Source organism: Xenia sp. Carnegie-2017, unplaced genomic scaffold (genome assembly GCF_021976095.1).
Source record: "Xenia sp. Carnegie-2017 unplaced genomic scaffold, XeniaSp_v1 HiC_scaffold_4, whole genome shotgun sequence".
NCBI lineage: Eukaryota > Metazoa > Cnidaria > Anthozoa > Malacalcyonacea > Xeniidae > Xenia > Xenia sp. Carnegie-2017.
In genome coordinates, this window is record NW_025813504.1 from 2393020 (window position 1) to 2411311 (window position 18292).

Genomic DNA, 18292 nt, shown 5'->3' on the forward strand with positions numbered 1-18292 from the left:
AACATTGTGCAAACACAAAGCAAGGATGCCGTCGTTGTGTATTTAGTAAATGCTATTAATGCTAGAGTAAATGAACGCATTAAATAACAAAAAATATTTGCTAAATAGCTTATTAGTTATTATGTATTCACCGTAAACTAGAAATAAAAGAAATATTGACATGTTATACTTCTGTGTGTTTTAAAGACGCTTTCTGGTTGACATATCGTATAAAAGGCTTTCGTCTTTGATGGTAAAACAGAAAAATTTCTTCAGTGTCTGTCACTTGCATCTGCTTTATAATGTTAAGCTATTACTGTTAAGCAAGAACTTGAGTGGTATAAATCAGGCAATCAGCCAAAAGCAACACAGCAAATCTACATACATACATGCCGTTTTGTTATGTTAAGTTATGAAGAAAATTTACAATACACTGTAGATATGCACTTGAGTCTTTTGCTTTAAAGTCAATATTTTAAAGAATTTTTACATGTCTGAGGCAACTTGTTAAATTTGATCGTATGAAAGATATAAAGTCGAACTCAATAATTTTTGACTAGTTTTATCCAGCTACATATATTTATATTTTGCATTAAGTTGGAAAAACACTGCAGTTTCTTAAGATAAATTGTCCTCTCTTAAATCGTCCATGTCATCGACATATAGGATAATATTGCCAAAGAAAATTAGCACGAACAGCTTATTTCTCTGCGGGACAAGTAAACGTTAGTTTCAGAAACATAAGTTTCCTCAGCAGGTAATCTAAGTCTTAGAAAAAAATTCTTATATCGGTATGACTTTAGGCTGACAACTAATTTAGGATAATAAACACTGCTCGTTCTAATGTTCTAACCATATGTCATGCTAAGTTTCTCAACTAGGCTTACCTTTCTTGTTCTTTATTGTGACCGACATATGTAAATTTATTTTTTGATAATATAAAACTTCAGTGAAGAGCCAGGCAATACACATGACCATTACCAAACTGTTGTATGTTTTGTAGTCAGAAGAAAATTAACAGAAAATATATTATATAAATATTTTATGCAGTGCGGTGTTTGAAATTAAACGTTGAGTCACCTGATTTTTTCAGGTCCTGAGACGATTGCTTAAATTGTCCAGCTAAATGTGAAGATCATATCTTCATTTAATTTCATTTAAGAAAATATATTATTCAGAAAAAGGCTAAGGATAGCTTTGCACAAAAGTGTAAGTCGCCAATGTGTGAGCCACAATTGCCTTTTAATATATTTATCAAGATACAATATCTTCCTCTGAGTATAATAGTTTACATGTCAACAAGATGGCCATGAGTTTTTCTGAACTCAAAAAATATTGATAGGACTTTAAAGATAGCTGAAAGATCTGCCTATCTAATTTTAATATAGGCATGCTTGTTATAGGGATATGTAAAGAGTTGAAACGACCGTTAGTTTTACATTAAAAACCGTTTTGTTAATCTGTTTGCTGAATTTCTCTCAAAATGTAAAGTTTTTTTTGTTATTTCCTTAAAGTATTATATGTAGATGTCTAAAACAAAAAAGGTGGGAGAAGATCGAGGGCTAATGAAGCTGCAATGCAAAAACGTTAACTATAACCTCATATTTTATGGCCACTCATGATTGTACTGGTAATACCAGTAAAATCACAGGTAATATCTCTTCCAACGTGCCAACCTACAGCAACGTCACTCCCACAATAGAACCAATTAAACAGTCCTGATAATGATCGTTAAACTGCTGTTGATGTCTTCTCTTAATAGGGACCTTAAGATTTTACGACGCGTTTTTCAACGACGCTACTTGTGCGCGCACGTCCTGGGGCGAGACGCGTCGGCGTGGATTATAGATTTTGACTTAAGTTTTTGACTGCGCGACGTGTGTAGCTTCAGCAACATCATTTTAGAGTATTTAAAAATGTCGTCATTCAGAAATGCAAGAATTGCTATCGCTTTTGCCTATGATGCAGCTTTAATTAATGACGAGGAATTTGTCTTGCTATACGATGCTTGCCGTTTTTTAAAAATCCTGAAATAATGCCCAATGATTATCCATCATTTGATCTGGAAGAAATAGACGAAGTTACCTGTTCTTTGGATTTTCGTTTTAAAAGGCATGAAATACCGCTGCTTGCTGAAGCTTTATGTTTGCTTTACCAATTCAAGTGCAAGCAAGGAACAGTTTGCACTGATTGGAGGCTCTTTGCATAGTCCTTCGTCGTTTTGCTTATCCTTGCAGATACAGTGACTTGGTACCTCAATTTGGTAGATCTTTGCCTGAACTTAGCATGATTACCAATTCTGTGAAAGATTTTATTTGTGAAAGGCATGGGGAAAAAATAACAATTTGGAATCACGATCTACTGAGTCCCAATAACTTGAAAATTTATGCTGAAGCAATTCACCAGAAAGGAGGAGCTTTAGACAATTGTTTTGGTTTTATTGATCGAACAGTTTGGCCAATTTGCCGTCCAGATGAAATTCAAAGTTTACTATACAATGGTCATAAGAGGGTACATGCTATAAAGTTTCAATCGATCACTCTTCCTAATGGAATGATAGCCAATTTGTTTGGACCAGTTGGTAAGCACATCATTTGACTAATATCCTTATGTTTATTTTGAGTTTCATTTATTTTTTTGTTTTATCGAAGGAAAAAGGCACGATTCTGCTATGTTAGCCTCATCAGGGCTACTGCAGGATCTACAATTGTATGCCTTTTACAATGATAAACCCATGTGCTTGTATGGTGATCCAGCCTACCCATTACGTATGCACCTACAGGCACCATATAGGAACAGGCAACTTACAGTCCACATGCAAGAATTTAACAAATAAATGAGTGCTGTAAAGATATCAGTTGAGTGGATTTTTGGGGACATAATAAACTATTTTAAGTTTCTTGATTTTAAAAAAGATCTAAAAATCGGCCTTAGTTGTGTTGGAAAAATTTATATAGTGGCTTCATTGCTTAGAAATGCTCTGACCTGCTTGCACTCAAATACAACCAGTAATTTTTTTCAACTTGAACCACCTTCACTTCAAATGTACTTTTCCTAATTTTTTAAAAGCTGTTATTTAAAAAAAACTTAAAAGCTTCATCATGTGATTATAAAGCCTATCAACAATAAATAAATAACTGTTTAAAGAAAACATATTGTCTACAAGTAACAGACATTGTTATCTCATTTCTCAACCAATTTAGCCAAAATGGGAAATCAAAGCTTGCCCTTATTTTTGTTGTCGTTGTAGCAAAAGCAATTGATTTTGTTGCATTTGTTGGTTCTGCTGTCTTTGCATTTCCATAAAATTCTCAAATTGCTTGTTTTGCTTTTCTATAAGTTGCTCCCTGCTTTCTTTTTCTGCTGCTATTTGTTGCCTCTGCAATTCCAGTCTTTCTTTTTCCAAAAGCAAACTGTCCTCTTTTACTTTCCTCTCTTTCTCAGCCTTCTCCTTTAGGAGATCTAAGGTTGAGTCCCCCCTCTTCATACTTTTTTCTTAACCGGACCCTCATCATTTTCTTCTCTTTGCTTGGTTTCTGCTAGATGCTCTATGGCTCTTTTTCGCATTTCTTCTGCAGCTAGTTTATCAGCATCAGTTTTCTTCCTTTCAGCATTATTGGCTTCTGCAGCCACAACATCATTTGCCTCCTCTCTATCATTAATTCCCTTAGCAAGTCATCCAGCTCATCATGTTCTGGAGAAATTCCACTTGCAGCCCTCTTTTCTCTCTCCTTTTTACGGTAGTTGGCTATCAATTTTCGCATGCGATCTCTAACTGATCGCTGATCTACTCGAAAACATAGATGGTTATGAAATTCCAACTTTCTGGTATTGCTGTTCCACAACTTTCCTCTTTCTATAGATTTCTTCCTTGTCTCAAAGATTTGTGACACCACTACCTCTTTGCACAATTCAATGTAATGTTTTGCCGTCCATTTCATTACAAAGCCAATTCTAAACAGAATTTAGACATGATGAGTAGGAATCGAGCAATATACAAAGTCAATTCTCTTAAGTAGAACCTGAATGAAAAGGGTTAAAAGTACTGGTATAATATGCTGACATATCTAATTCAGTATAGATTAGATTTATTTGGATGTATAATATTTCATACATGTTTTATTACTTTGCCGACTTAAAAGTTAAAGTTCACAGAGTCTAATGTACATTAAATATCCAAAACTTTGTAAGGGCTTTATTCCTTCCCATACTTGAAAAAAACAACATGATAGCAGCAAAGAATACATGCTTTGTTATTGATTTTATTAAAATTATCAATATCTACTGATATCCTAGGATTTTATGCCCTTTCTCACCGAAGAAAAAAGTTTAACTTACGATGAACTTCTTGAGTGTGATGCTTCAGAAGTCACACTTAAAGTAAGAATTGCCTATTACAAATAAAATTTGAGTTTACAAGATGTCTTTGAGATTATGTTTTATTATAAATTTTTTTACCAAATGTGTATGTCTTGGCAGTCAGGCATTTTATCGTTTGACAGAAGGAAAGCACAATTTCACTTACTAGAGTAGCAGAAGTAAGACTTTTCAACCTTTTTATTTTCTCCAATTCGCAAGATGGTCTTCCGCTCTACGACGACTCCAAAACAAGTAAAAACGCCGCGTCCTACGCGTGCAAAAAAATAAACGACGCTTGCGCATGCGCATTCGTCTTAATTGTACTTCCGTTTGCGTTGTTGACAAGCGCGTCGTAAAATCTTAAGGTCCCTAATATCTCTTCTGAGCGATCTCCATTGTAACTGGTTCATGATTCTTCTATGGGAGAATAAGAACACAGCAGTAAATAAAAAACTACTGCATTGATAAAGGAACATTAAAATATTTAAAAAGGGGATCAAACAATAGATACGAGAAGACCAAAAAAATTTATCGAACACCAGATTGTCAAGAAATGCAAAGATTCCTTACTGCTTATGACCTACTTGACTACAGAATTAGTTTTTTAGCAACCTTAAACAGTGAAAGGTTTTTAACAAAAGCGCAAAACTTTATCGAGGCATATTCAGATGAGTTTCCGGTTGGGGAGGAGTTTCATTTGGAAATGTTGAAATTTTCAGATTTCTTTGACAGCTGTATTCTTTGCACACAAAGAATAAGGAATAAAGTAAGGCTCTTGAATGCTTTTCCAATTGTGGAAGTTTTCCCCGCATTTACATTTACCAACTTTTACGAACTTAAAAAGGACGTTAGCCGTAAGTAAATCATTATCAAATTAATAAAGGATAGAGAAGGTAATTTTGTACTTTCTGGCCGGCCTTCTTTCCAAGTAGTTAGTAACTTTTAGAATGAAAAATCCTGACCTAACTACTACAAAGCATTCATGTCATGGAAATACAATTAAGCCTATCAAAACAATTTTAGACAACTAGACTGGAAAACGGAGCAATTTTCAACCTCTATGTTAGGTAATATTTGCTATTTAAACTTGCATTAATTATTTTCGACGGATTCCTAGTTAGTTATAGCTATTAAAAGAACAGATAAATTCACAGAGTAATACGATCATATCGTATTTTTTTGGCTGTAGAAGAGGCAACTAAAAATCATTGTTTTAATTTCAGCATGGTTTGGAAACGCATAAAAAACAACTCCGAATAGTTATTTAAGGATTTGTGGGTATTGTTAAACCAAGGTTTTCACGCTTCACATTAATTTACTTCGATTTGTTTGATGGAATTATCATGTTTCTTAGCTTTATGCTTGGCATATTATTTGCATATTTTCAATCAATCAGCTTACACATGTTTCAACATGTGAAGACATTCATTTCATCGAGCTAATCTATCAAAAATGTTGGGGAGTTCTGAATGATACAATCTTTTCAACAACTGCCTTATGAAATATCAAACTGCCGACTACAAAAGATAAAACATAAATTTTAATGAGCCTGTAAAATGTGAACTTGCTTCAAACATCAAGTGTATGAATGAAGTTTTATAATTCTGCTAACAACAATGTTTGTTTTTTTGCAATAAGTCATTTCAAATTAAAATTCACTATATCAATCTGTAAAACAACAGCATACACATTACAAAACGTTTTCTTCAGTTATTTGCGTCCAAATTGTACTTTGTTGTAGACAAAATATTACCTAAAGTCATTAACTTAACGTATGTTTTCAATTAGTGCATAACGCTTAAAAGGTCTGCCATTTTACAAACGGACATAATTACATTTAGTGATAACAAAGGCAAAGTTAATTAAAAGTATATTTTAATGATAAACATTTAAAACAAAGCCAAGCCATTTTTTATTTTCAGTCTTAAAGTAAATTTTCGGAAAATGATTTCTTCGTCAGGAGGTAAACTTACATAAAAATTCAAAGTTGTATCACTAAACTAAACAACTATAACGGTAAAGTATTATTATTGCCGTCTTATACTATATATATATATATGTTTATTAGCTACAATGCTTCATATAATTAGCCTGTAGTTTGCCAGCTGTTGATACTTTGCTTTATAGACTTAAATGATAGTTTTACCCTAACTTACGAATAAATTGAATGTGTTTCTTTTTCGTCCATCATGTTTAAAAAATATCACGTTACTTTAGTGTACTAAGCAAAGAAATTAAACAGAATGTAAAATTTATAAATATTGCGGTGCCCTTTTACTCAAGCATGCATAATTCTTCAGCTTTAAGAAAACAAAAAATTGAATAACTCTTACTTAAAGAAAAATTTAGAACAACACAAAGTGACAAAGATAAAATGGCCAGGGGTAAAAAAGAACATTGTCTAAAATTTGTAAAAATTTTGTTACACCAACATTTAAATACTTCAAAACATTGAATGTGTTAATAAAATCTCATATTTTAGCTAACAAAGGTTTCAATTTTGCTAGCAAAACAAATGCTTTGAAAATCTCAAAAAGAGCATCATTCACATTAGAAACATTTTCCTGAGTATAGTGTTATTAAACAATACTTCGTTGAACACAAAATATTACGTAAAAGTCATATATACTGCCTATCTTTCTAATTATAGTAATGACTCTTATAAAGTTTGTCTTTTTTCTAACGGATAGAAATTAAGTTAAATTTTAACAACAACGAAGTTAAGTAAAAGTAAATATTTGTGATACAAATTTAAAAGAAATCCAAGCCATGTTTCAATTTTGTTTTAATAAAAATGTACGATAAATTATTTCTTTGGCTGGAAGAAGAACATAAATACACAAATTTAACGTTTTATCACTGAACCATGTTTATAAGCACTTTGCGCTTACATTGAACTGCACTAATATGGCATATTATAATTATTGCTAAACTATCTGTCACGCTCATTGGCTACATTACTTCGTATAGTTAGCCCACCTGTGTCGGTTGTTCATGCTCATATTTTGACATTTTTAACTTAAATGAAAACTTTAACCAAACGTATACACATAAGATATGTATCACATTTTTCTTCTCATTCTTAAAGCTCAAAAATATAAAGATATATATCAAGTACACACGTCAAGCTTCATATATACTTCATTGCAAGCAGATAAATATAATTTTTTAAGGGAAACATTAAGAATCTTCCAAAATGGTGTCTTTTTACCAAAGCATTTCTTATTTCTTTGAACTCAAAGAAAACAAAAATTGCATAACACTCACTTAAATAGAATATATTAAAAGACATTAATTAAGAAGCCGAAAAATGCTGAGCTATAAAGTGTCTCGTTTCTAAAATTTGCCGAAAATAATTGGTTGCACTAACTGTCAAATCATTTCTTGGTAAGCACACAATCATATTTCAAAAACACAAGCCTCATAAACAAGATAGACAAAGTGTTGATTTTAAAATAAAAACTTATGTGAAAAATGTATATGAACACGTATAATCTTTTGAAGTATTCTTTAATCTTCAATTGCAATTTACACATTATTGTCGACAGAGAAAAGCAATGATAGTAAAAATATAGCTACAGTATTTTAGTAAGGCAATGGCGAAACTGAAAAGGATTTGAGGTAAACAATCATAATAGAGATCACATTTCCTTTAGATTTCATGTGAAAAAATAAATATGAAATTTTACAAATCATACATTAATGCAATGAATTTATTCAAGTAAATATAGTCTTAACAATAATTTAAAACGTTTCGGTAAGAATAACACATAACTGTTCTACAACGCATATTTTCTCAGCTGTCTTTAGTTCATTAGCGCTTTTATTTATTCAAGTCCATTAAAAGAAAAACTACTCTTCCCATATGGTGACGCTGAGTTGTTAGCACACACTACGTCATTTTAAATTAAAGTATCGATGATTTATTGCTGTTGATCGTATAAATAGACCCGAGCTGCACCTTAAACCCAATTATCAACGCTCGACATATAAGTAGCTACATTGGCGCCTGGAAACACGAAGAACACGTTTCTCTTCTTTTGGTTGAAAATATGAAAGTAATTTCAAAAACAGTATAGTCTTAACAATAATTTAAAACGTTTCGGTAAGAATAACACATAACGGTTCTACAACGCATATTTTCTCAGCTGTCTTTAGTTCATTAGCGCTTTTATTTATTCAAGTCCATTAAAAGAAAAACTACTCTTCCCATATGGTGACGCTGAGTTGTTAGCACACACTACGTCATTTTAAATTAAAGTATCGATGATTTATTGCTGTTGATCGTATAAATAGACCCGAGCTGCACCTTAAACCCAATTATCAACGCTCGACATATAAGTAGCTACATTGGCGCCTGGAAACACGAAGAACACGTTTCTCTTCTTTTGGTTGAAAATATGAAAGTAATTTCAAAAACTGTCACTCTTTTGTTTTTGTTTTGTGTATTTACGTCTTGCTGTGGAAAATCAAAGTGGTTGTGGATGGATGATGAATTTGTGGAAGAAAAAAACATGTCCGAAAAGAAAGAGCAAGACACTAAAGATCTTCTTCAGGCAAAAGGATGTATCTATTCAGACATTCGTGCATGCAAGTACTGAAACTTACTCAAGTAAGACTATGACCAAAATAATTCTTAAATGATCTAATTTCTGTAGGAAAACTCATTAAAATAATATAATAAGATCAAAGTATTGACAAACTATGTTTGTGTGTTGATGGACTTCCCGTACATATTATATGTCATTTTATGTTTACAATAGCGTTTGCCTGAAACAGTTCGAGCAGTATTACTTTCCAAATCTTGCCTTTTGCATCTATTTTAAAATGAAACACTTATTTACAGTCTAGATTATATGTGTATTTTCAAGTTTTCGTTTGTCGTTGTTCGTTCAAAGCTTGATAAATGCAATACATAGATGCCGTTGAACACAAAGAATTTGTTTATATGTCTTGTGGCTAAAATGGTGGAACTATGAAATGGAATGCATGAAAATATTTTCTCAAACCATCTCAGACTCTCTAATTCTTTTCTTCTGATTTTCTAATTCTTTTCTGTGTGTTTTAATCTTGCTGGGAAAAGCCAAATTGATCGAGAATTGATGACGAATTTGTAGAAGAAGAAAACAGAACCGATGAGAACTAGTAGCTGCTGCGGATTGGTTGTATTTATGAAGTGGATAAGTAACCACGCAAGCGCAATTTGATTGCCAAGTCTTAAAAGTTATAAGCATGTAAAGTCGGTGGGTTCTTTTCATTTCGCAGGAAATTTCTTTTCAATAATACTTTTGACTATTCTGACTTTACCTTATTTTTGGTTGTAAGTTGGCATTTTTTGAAAATATGATTTCTATGACTTGCAAAACTCTATGCATGAAACTATTTTCGACGCAATAACGTATTTAAACAAACTTTAAAATACTACAACTATATGACAAATATAACTGGTATACATATGTGTTATTTTATTTAACTGGAAGGCTACTCTCTGCCAAAATTTGCAGCCAGCAATCAAACCATTCCTAGTCTTTCCACGCGCGGCTAAAAAAGTTCAATTACGACAATAAAAACAATGATATTTGTTAACAAGACATACATGTGTTTCCTGCGTGGGTCACACGATTGTTCATGAACCCTGATCTATATACTTCTGAACAACAACAAAGTACGAAGAAAACAAAGGCATCTCGTTGTAAGATCCGTACTATAACGGAAATTGCGGATAGGGTGGTTATTTAGTTGTGCTCGACTGATTTCATATAAAAGTGAAGATAAACATCCTCAAATTAACGTTCTAGTATCTTTTTTCTCCTTTTATGGACTACCAAGCCGCTATTCATACACTGTTGAGTAGAGTTTTCAAAAAATTAAGGGAATGTTTGAAAAGAAAAGCCAATTTTTGAAGTTATCAGTTCGACTAAAACAGGTTGTCTCAAACAACAATAACTGGTAAACTTGAGCGCTTTACAATTGAATGGCAAGCAAAATTCAGCAAAACTTTGAGCTCGTAGTATTCTTGTGGATTCTTTAAACTGGATTATATATAGCAAGTTTGAAGCGTCACTTTCAGCAAATGGTGCGCTTTCATTAACTCATAAACATTTTTGGCGGCAAACATTTCCCCGTAGCTAATTGATGAGCGTTCCAATCATTCGCAGTAACAGCGTAAACAAACGTGAAGGAAAATGAAAAAAAAAAAACAAAGAACCATATTCTTGACTTGAAATTCAGCCATGTTTGTGGTATGATGCAAAAAAATATTTTATCAGCGCTATTGTTGGCACCAGCCGTCGTGTGCGATCAAAACTGTTTGATAAATCTCAAGAGAATGGTTGCAAGTCAAGAATACGAATGTGAGACGAAGGAAAACGCTAGGAAAGTGTTTTAAATTATTCAGACAACACAATTTATGGCGATGTATTTTTTATTGACGAAAACTAAAGAAGCGAAAGTCATCCTCTATACAAAAAAGCGAGGATGAAAAGGAAAGAAAGCCTTGTTTCAAATTAAGTTATGCCACATAATAAAATTAAATTTATTCGCCTCTCTTTTTCCGAGTCTTAAGTGAAAAATCTCGGGGCCTCTGTTATTTTCACGGATTGAGAACGTTCTCGTAAAGACCTCACGCTCGGTTATTAAAAGCTTATAATACATTTATCAAAAAGTCATATTTACGTATTCAAGATACTCTTGTACATCTTATCAGAACAGATTTTAAGACAACTTTCACTCATATTTCTACTAGTTACGATTAAACTCCTCATTTTAGTCCGAATATTATGATCGAGGTTTTGTGTTTCAAATCTCAACAAATCAAATTGAATTATTCATTTTATTTAAAACATTGTCGTTTTACAAGAAATACCTGTGTGCATATTACCTTTAGAAATTGGAAAGCATTTAAACAATGATTTAAGACAGTTACGATAATTCGTAAGCCTAAGTGCGTATAAGATTGGATTGAGAGCAAAATTCAACAAAGCAACTGGTTCATAGTGCTCTGCAAAATGTCTAGCATAGCTGCTCTGTATTTTCTCTAATCTCTTGATGAATTCCACTTGTTTGGCGACGAAATATGGAAAGGCAGTTACAAATAAAACTTTATTCAGAATGACGATTGTCTTTGCAATTTCAATGTGTTTACTGTTCTGTTGTTGCCCATTCATATTTGCATTTCGTCGACTTAGCATTACTTCCTTTACGATAAAACACTTCATGATAATCTGGAGGATAACAGCAAATTTTAAGACGGCATATTCGGTTATATAGATATGCATCGCCTGTTCGAACGAAATATCGAAAATTTCACGTGAAATTTCTGCGAAAGCCAGGATACCAGCTACAAACCATATTTTAACGCACAATATGGTAATTTTCTTAGTAGATAATATCTGTCGACTGTGCATAGGATGTTTGGCAGTGGTGTATGTCTGCCATGTAAGTGATGTCAAGTGAAAAAATGAGCCTGCCGCTCCAAGCATCCACAAGTAAAAACAGGAAAACATTATTTCATTTGGCACTGTGATTTTAAAGGCAAATCCCAAACCAAGAATTAGGAACTTTGAAAGGAATGCAATAAAATCAGCTATGGCTAAATTAAAAATAGTTATCCATGGTCCACGTCTTATAATAAGAAGAGGATCCAAAACAATAACAACGATAAGAAAAGTGTTGCTAAGAACGCCAATCACGGACACTGCCATTGATGTGTATGTTGCCGCCTGACATCCTATATCACATAACATCCCTTATGATAAAATGTTCAATTATTTAAGCAAAACTTATATATTAATTACAACATTTTAAAGGAAAATGCTTGTCTTTGAATATAGATTTATGAACTAGAAGTTACTATCGCAAGGGGAATTGCTGCCCAGTCCCCCTTGTCGGCAAAAAATTGCACGGTACAGTCGCACCCCTTAGAACCACCTCTTCGTATACAGCAATTTAGGTGCTTTTATACGTACGTTATGATTAGGTGATTTTAATGATAGAAAAAGAAATTCTACATGTGGGCCTTTTTAACTTTTAACATTGCGTTTGAAAGATATATTTTGCCTTGTTTAGAGCTTTGTTTCTATTTTAAGACCAGTTCATACGTTCCGATTTTTTTGGATCCGATTGTTTTGGTTCCGTCTTTCGATTGCTTAGTCAGACGGTCCAATAATTTTGTTGATTTTTATATTCATTTAGATACTTATAGTCGTTTGAACGGCCATTTGTGTCATCCAGTACATTTATTGATGTTTTCAAATTGTTCTTCTTAATACTTCTATATATTTCAAGGTTGTCGTTGAAAAGATTCGTCAGGCAAAATTTGGCTAATTGATCCTCTCAAGCTTTTCTGCATGCAGAATATCATCAGCTACATCGCCTACAACTTTAACGCCATTAGAAATATTTATGAGTTCTACTTGATCCCCATCAATGGATTTGCCATGCTTGAAATTGTTCTTGTCACATTATAGACAAATTTCTCATGCCGTTCACATTTACTTACATCCAGATCTTTTCTTTTCATAGCAAAACACGATAAAAGGCACATGAAAACCATTTGATCCCTGGATTTCAAAGCAAAAATTAAAAATTGTCAAATTTAAAGCCGTGACCCTACAGATATTTACAATTTATAGCAGACATTGATTTGCAATGTTGGGTAATTGCTGCTCTTTCCGATTGTGAAAGCAGCCATCTATGCACTGCCGCATGGTTCATTGAGAAGCCAGTTGCAGATTAAATGTGGCGGGTAAACTGAAGTAGATTCACACTTTTAAAAATAGATGTTCCTAGAAAAAAAGTTTACTTATGCCGAATTCTCGGAGATTCGTTTATTAATGTATATGCATATTTAAATGTGCTCTAGGAATCAACATTCTCTGCTGTTACCACAAAAATATATTCTTAGCGCTGTGAAAATTCATGATTTGCGTTTGCCCTATCTTTACCCTATAGTTCTGTAATTACCATCCGTCGTATATAGTTCTATTGTTATCTGCAGTCTGTGAACTCAATTAGCCATTCAATAACTATTTGGACACAATTAAATATGTTTTTAACTTGCCACTTACAAGATATTATTGTATAATTTAGATTGAAGAGCGCTGTCTATTGTAAAAGGTATTTGAAAATGACATACTTGAAGTTTGTAAGTTATACTTTGCAATACACCCAGTTGGTCAAATCGTACAATAATAGGCAGCAACTTTGGATTAGCACTTACTGTCAGAATTAAGATATTAGATCAAGTTATGGGTATTTTTATTGAGTAAAGTAATCCGCCAGTATCGTTGAAATTATAATATTCGACTGTTATCATAAATGAAAGAAATATGATGCTAATATAACGAATTATTATTAGCTTAGATGGCATAAAGTTTTCAAGCGCTAGAAAATGTAAAGATCCAGTTTATAAATTACAAGACATTCACGGTAAGATAATATACGTAACTTACACTTTCCAACGATCGTAAAGTTGCTTTTCTCCAGTAACTAAGTGTAATAGATACACAGTCTCGTACAATGTGCGTACATATATTCACAGACATAACAAATATCAACCATTCAAGATTTATTTGGACACAACTGATGTATATTTGAATTAAACTATATGTTTTATTTCCACAAATATAACATTAAAATACCTATAACCGACTGTGTACATCATATAGTATAACTTACTTAGGGTAATTTTTACAATAGACAATGCTCTTCAATCTAATCATATCTTGTTAGTGTCAAATTAACAACATCTCCGGTTGTGTCCGAATATTTATTGAATGGTTAATTGAGTTTGCTTAATAACTTTAAGGGTTGGTAAGTATAAAAATATAGGGTTGATGATTATAAAACTAAAGGTTTAGGTTGTATGAAAATAAAACTATACCATGAAACCTGTTAAGCAGTCACCTTTGGGAATTTCTCGTGTGACCTCTTAATACAGGTTGACCGTATAATACAGTTCTTTAGTGAGTTAGGTAAATCACCGGACGGACTACGTGTAATTATTTAATACAACTGAAGTTGAACAAATCGGTATTGCTCCTCAACATACATACCAAGTAACCTAAAACAACACTATCTAAAGCAATTTTTTATTAGTTTAAACTAAAAAATATAAGAAAGTATACATAAAAACAATACGGTTCAAACTGCTGAAAATTAATCAATGGCAAGCGTATCAAGAGAGAAGGTGGTTATAACTTATAAATTCCGTGCATTTATCCATTTCTTGGAGATACTTTTCCTTGCCAACGGCTTCAAGGACGTAAGAAAAATTCAAATTTCTAAGTTCACACAAACAGAAAATATTGTCGACACTTTCGAATGATTAAGGAAGATATATACACTATAAAGACATGTATACAATATATTTGACATGTTCCCGAATAAATATTTAAGTATATCTTTTATTATGTGGTGTATTGATATTACCTGACCGTTTACTACAGTTTTAAAACAATGAAAAATTAGGTTTGGGACATTGGAAAAGGTGACAGCGTCCGCTTAATAGAGGTGACCGATTAAAAAAAGTCACATTTATAGAATTTATACTATGAAATTTTCGGGATTTGCCATATGACCGCTTAACACAGGATGACCTGCTTAATACGGTGCCGCTTCATACAGGCTCTATAAAAATATATTTTAGTGTTAACAGTTAATTCCAAGAGCACATTTAAGTGTGCACGTACAGAAATAAATGACTCCCCGAGAATTTAGCGTAAGTAAACATTTTTTTCTACGAACATCTACTTTTAACAGTGCGAATCTACTTCACTTTACCCTGCACATTTAACCTGCAACTTGCGACATTATATAGACACGTTTCTTGGTGATGTTTTAAAAATATTTAGGTTTTACTTTCCTATTATTTGGCACATGGAACAATTTAAACAAAAGCACACAATGTTGATGCAATATGCTTTCATGTTAATTTTGGTAAAACTGCCACTTAAAATAGAATAAAATTTTTAAGAAGATCCTTGTTTTATCCCCACATCCGTGTGTTATCTCCTCATCCATGTTTTATCCCCTCGTCCGTATCCGTATCCGTTCCATCCGCATCCGCGTTTTATCCCAAACAAAACGTGAGTACGCGGTGCACACTTGAGTGGCCTTATGTATAATTTTTATTATTTGGCGAATGTCAAATTTGAAAGAGCATGTACATATAAATTGGCTATAGACAGCAAATCTATTCTAACAAAAAAATTTTCAGCAGCTCTAACATGCTAAATACTCAATTTTAAGGTCTGACATTGTTAAATACGTGTGTTCATGCCATGTCGTCACAACAGATTATTACGTATAGAAAGTGTGGAAACAAAGAGTGTTTTGAAATATTAGATAAGTTTGTAAACTTACCTTTGTTTGATTTATGAAGAATTAAATAATAAGTAGTCGGTCTATTTGAAGACCTGAAATATCATAAAGCCAGTTAACTTTATCCACAATACCGAGTTTGAATTATCAGGGCCGGTTGCAAGGCCGAATAATGCTGAACACTTGAAACGTCTCTCAAAATGGAAGAATCTGCCACTTGAACCGGGCGATCAATGAAATATAAAATTGATTCTATAGATTAAAAAAATTTACCATCGTAAAGAATATATAACTACCTTCTGACAAGTTTGTACATCATGGCGAGAATCTTCCAAAGAACATTTCTAAATCATGTCCACCCAGGAAAGAAGTACTTGTAAAGGAACATCAGTCTAGATTTGCATAAAATGTCAGTGGTGATGTTAGCTATGGCAATAGGTTTTGCCATACCCATATAATATGACGTTGAATCAGTGAAGACAACTTTTGTACTACTTAAAAAATGTTCATTCTTAAATATTAACATAGCAAAACCTTTTGCTATAGCTAGTTTCCCCACTGCATTACACAAACTATACATGTAATTAACTATAGTTATATTATAACCAGTGTAATAGCCAAGCCACATTTATAATCATTTCTTTGTAAATCTGTTTTTTTTGTAATAAATTAACAATAATAAATGTGCATAGCATGACCTATAAATGAGCTGGCTATGCCACTTTAATATTGACATACAAAGTAATTGTAATGGGTATATACCTATATCATAATAAAATACTTCATTCATCAACATAGTGAAAGCCTTCAAATTGAAATTCCTCTGCAAGGCCAGGTGGAGGAAATGTTTCTCTAATGCGAGTAACTGCACATGATGGCAAGATGACTCTCACTTCTCTACCCAAGACACCCTAGCACCATCTAGCCAACTGTCTATATGCAATATGGCGGTACAGTTTGTCCTCGGGCCCATCATATGCTACCTCATATTGCTGCTTGTACTGGTACCAAGCTGTTTGTAAAACCCACCTGTTAAGAGAAACAGGCTCAAAACCAGGAGGTTGTGTAATGCACAAAGGGACTTCAGTGGTCTCATTCGTTTCTACTGCCTCTAAATTTTTGTCACAAATATTGGAAATCTCTTTGCAGCATAAACATTCCTCGTTATTATCCATTATTTGGCAGTTACCACATTGACACCTGAATATGTTAAAAGAAAGGATCTTGAAAAGTAAATGTCAAAACTTCAATAAAAATTGTATCTTACAATAAAAACTTTAAAATCTAAAGTATTATGTGTGTGTGGACGTGGTCAACTTCAAAAACTGAAAACGTACTTTTGAGATAGAAACAATGGTCTAAAATAATATAACATTTTACCACCCACCATTTAAGATTGTCGCGCCGAGATTCATCGTCAATATACAAAAATTCCTGTTCTTCGTTATCCTCAAGCCGGTGACCTTCTTCGTGTTCATCAGCCAGCCATTCGGGCTCAAACTGATATGGCCGAATATTGTTTGTTGGATTGTCTTCCATTTCACTATCGATTGGTGAATTAGGCCGAGGTTCTTCCAAAAAAGCCATTATAAGCGATTGTTTTGTTTTTGTGCTAGGCTGTGCATTATTATTTTACTTCGTTGTAAACTCAACTCCAAATCGGTTTGACGATATGACGTCAAAATAATTTCCGCTGACGCTTTCTGTGCCCACGCTGCTAATTCTCAAAACAGCTCAAATAGCGCACTTGAAGACGCAATTTTGTCAAAAATAAAATAGCTGATGTAAAAATTTCAAAAATATAGTAACCTTTGCATAAAAATGGAACTTTTAAGACTAACATTATTTCTGGGCGGAGTTCCCCTTTAACAAAAATAACTCGGGCCTGACCTCAATGTTCAAGTTTTTAGGTTTAACATAACATTTAGTTTTAAAACACGCTCCCTATTAATTTAACTCATTTTCTGATTATTGTTATACTTTATCTATATTTATATATTTATCCTTCTGTTACTGTATCATATCACTTTTATAAGCTCTGCATCATTTATGAATTTATTCATTCATACTGACGATGGCATCATAAGATGTCGAAACATGTTTATTTTCAAAAAAAAAAAAAATAAATCGTCGACTATTGTAAGTGCACAGTGCAAGTGTAATGTTATCCTTAAAGCTTGCCATAAAAAGCGTTGATATTATGCATTGAACTGGAAGCATGTTTACAAAACTTGCCCTTACTTCTCTTTCTCTTTTGTGTATTTTCGTTTTGATGTGCCAAATCACTTTTGATTTCGGTGAATGATGACTATATGGATTAAAGATGATTAAGCCAAAAATTGCCAAAAAAATAATAGGTCATAAAAGGTATTTAAAAGACAAATAAAAATCAAAAAATTTTTCGTTAGTCAAACTATCATGTATGCCAAAATTAAGAATTTAAAACGATGAAATTGTGTCATTTGAGAAGTAATTTTCAAATGACACAATTTCTGCTTGTCAACTCACTAAAATAAAATACAAAGAAATATGGACAAATTTAATAATTTTATGTTGAAAAAATTCTCGTACTTGTTATTGCTCTACGAGGCACGTTCACATGTAACTAAATGGCAGAACATTAAAGTTCTTT

The 18292-nt window shown here is 32.9% G+C and overlaps 1 pseudogene; it reads left to right on the top strand.

The window, feature by feature from the left end:
• Positions 1-1587: 1587 nt before the first annotated feature.
• Positions 1588-3037, top strand: LOC124455847 (annotated as a pseudogene).
• The last annotated feature ends 15255 nt before the right edge of the window (positions 3038-18292 follow it).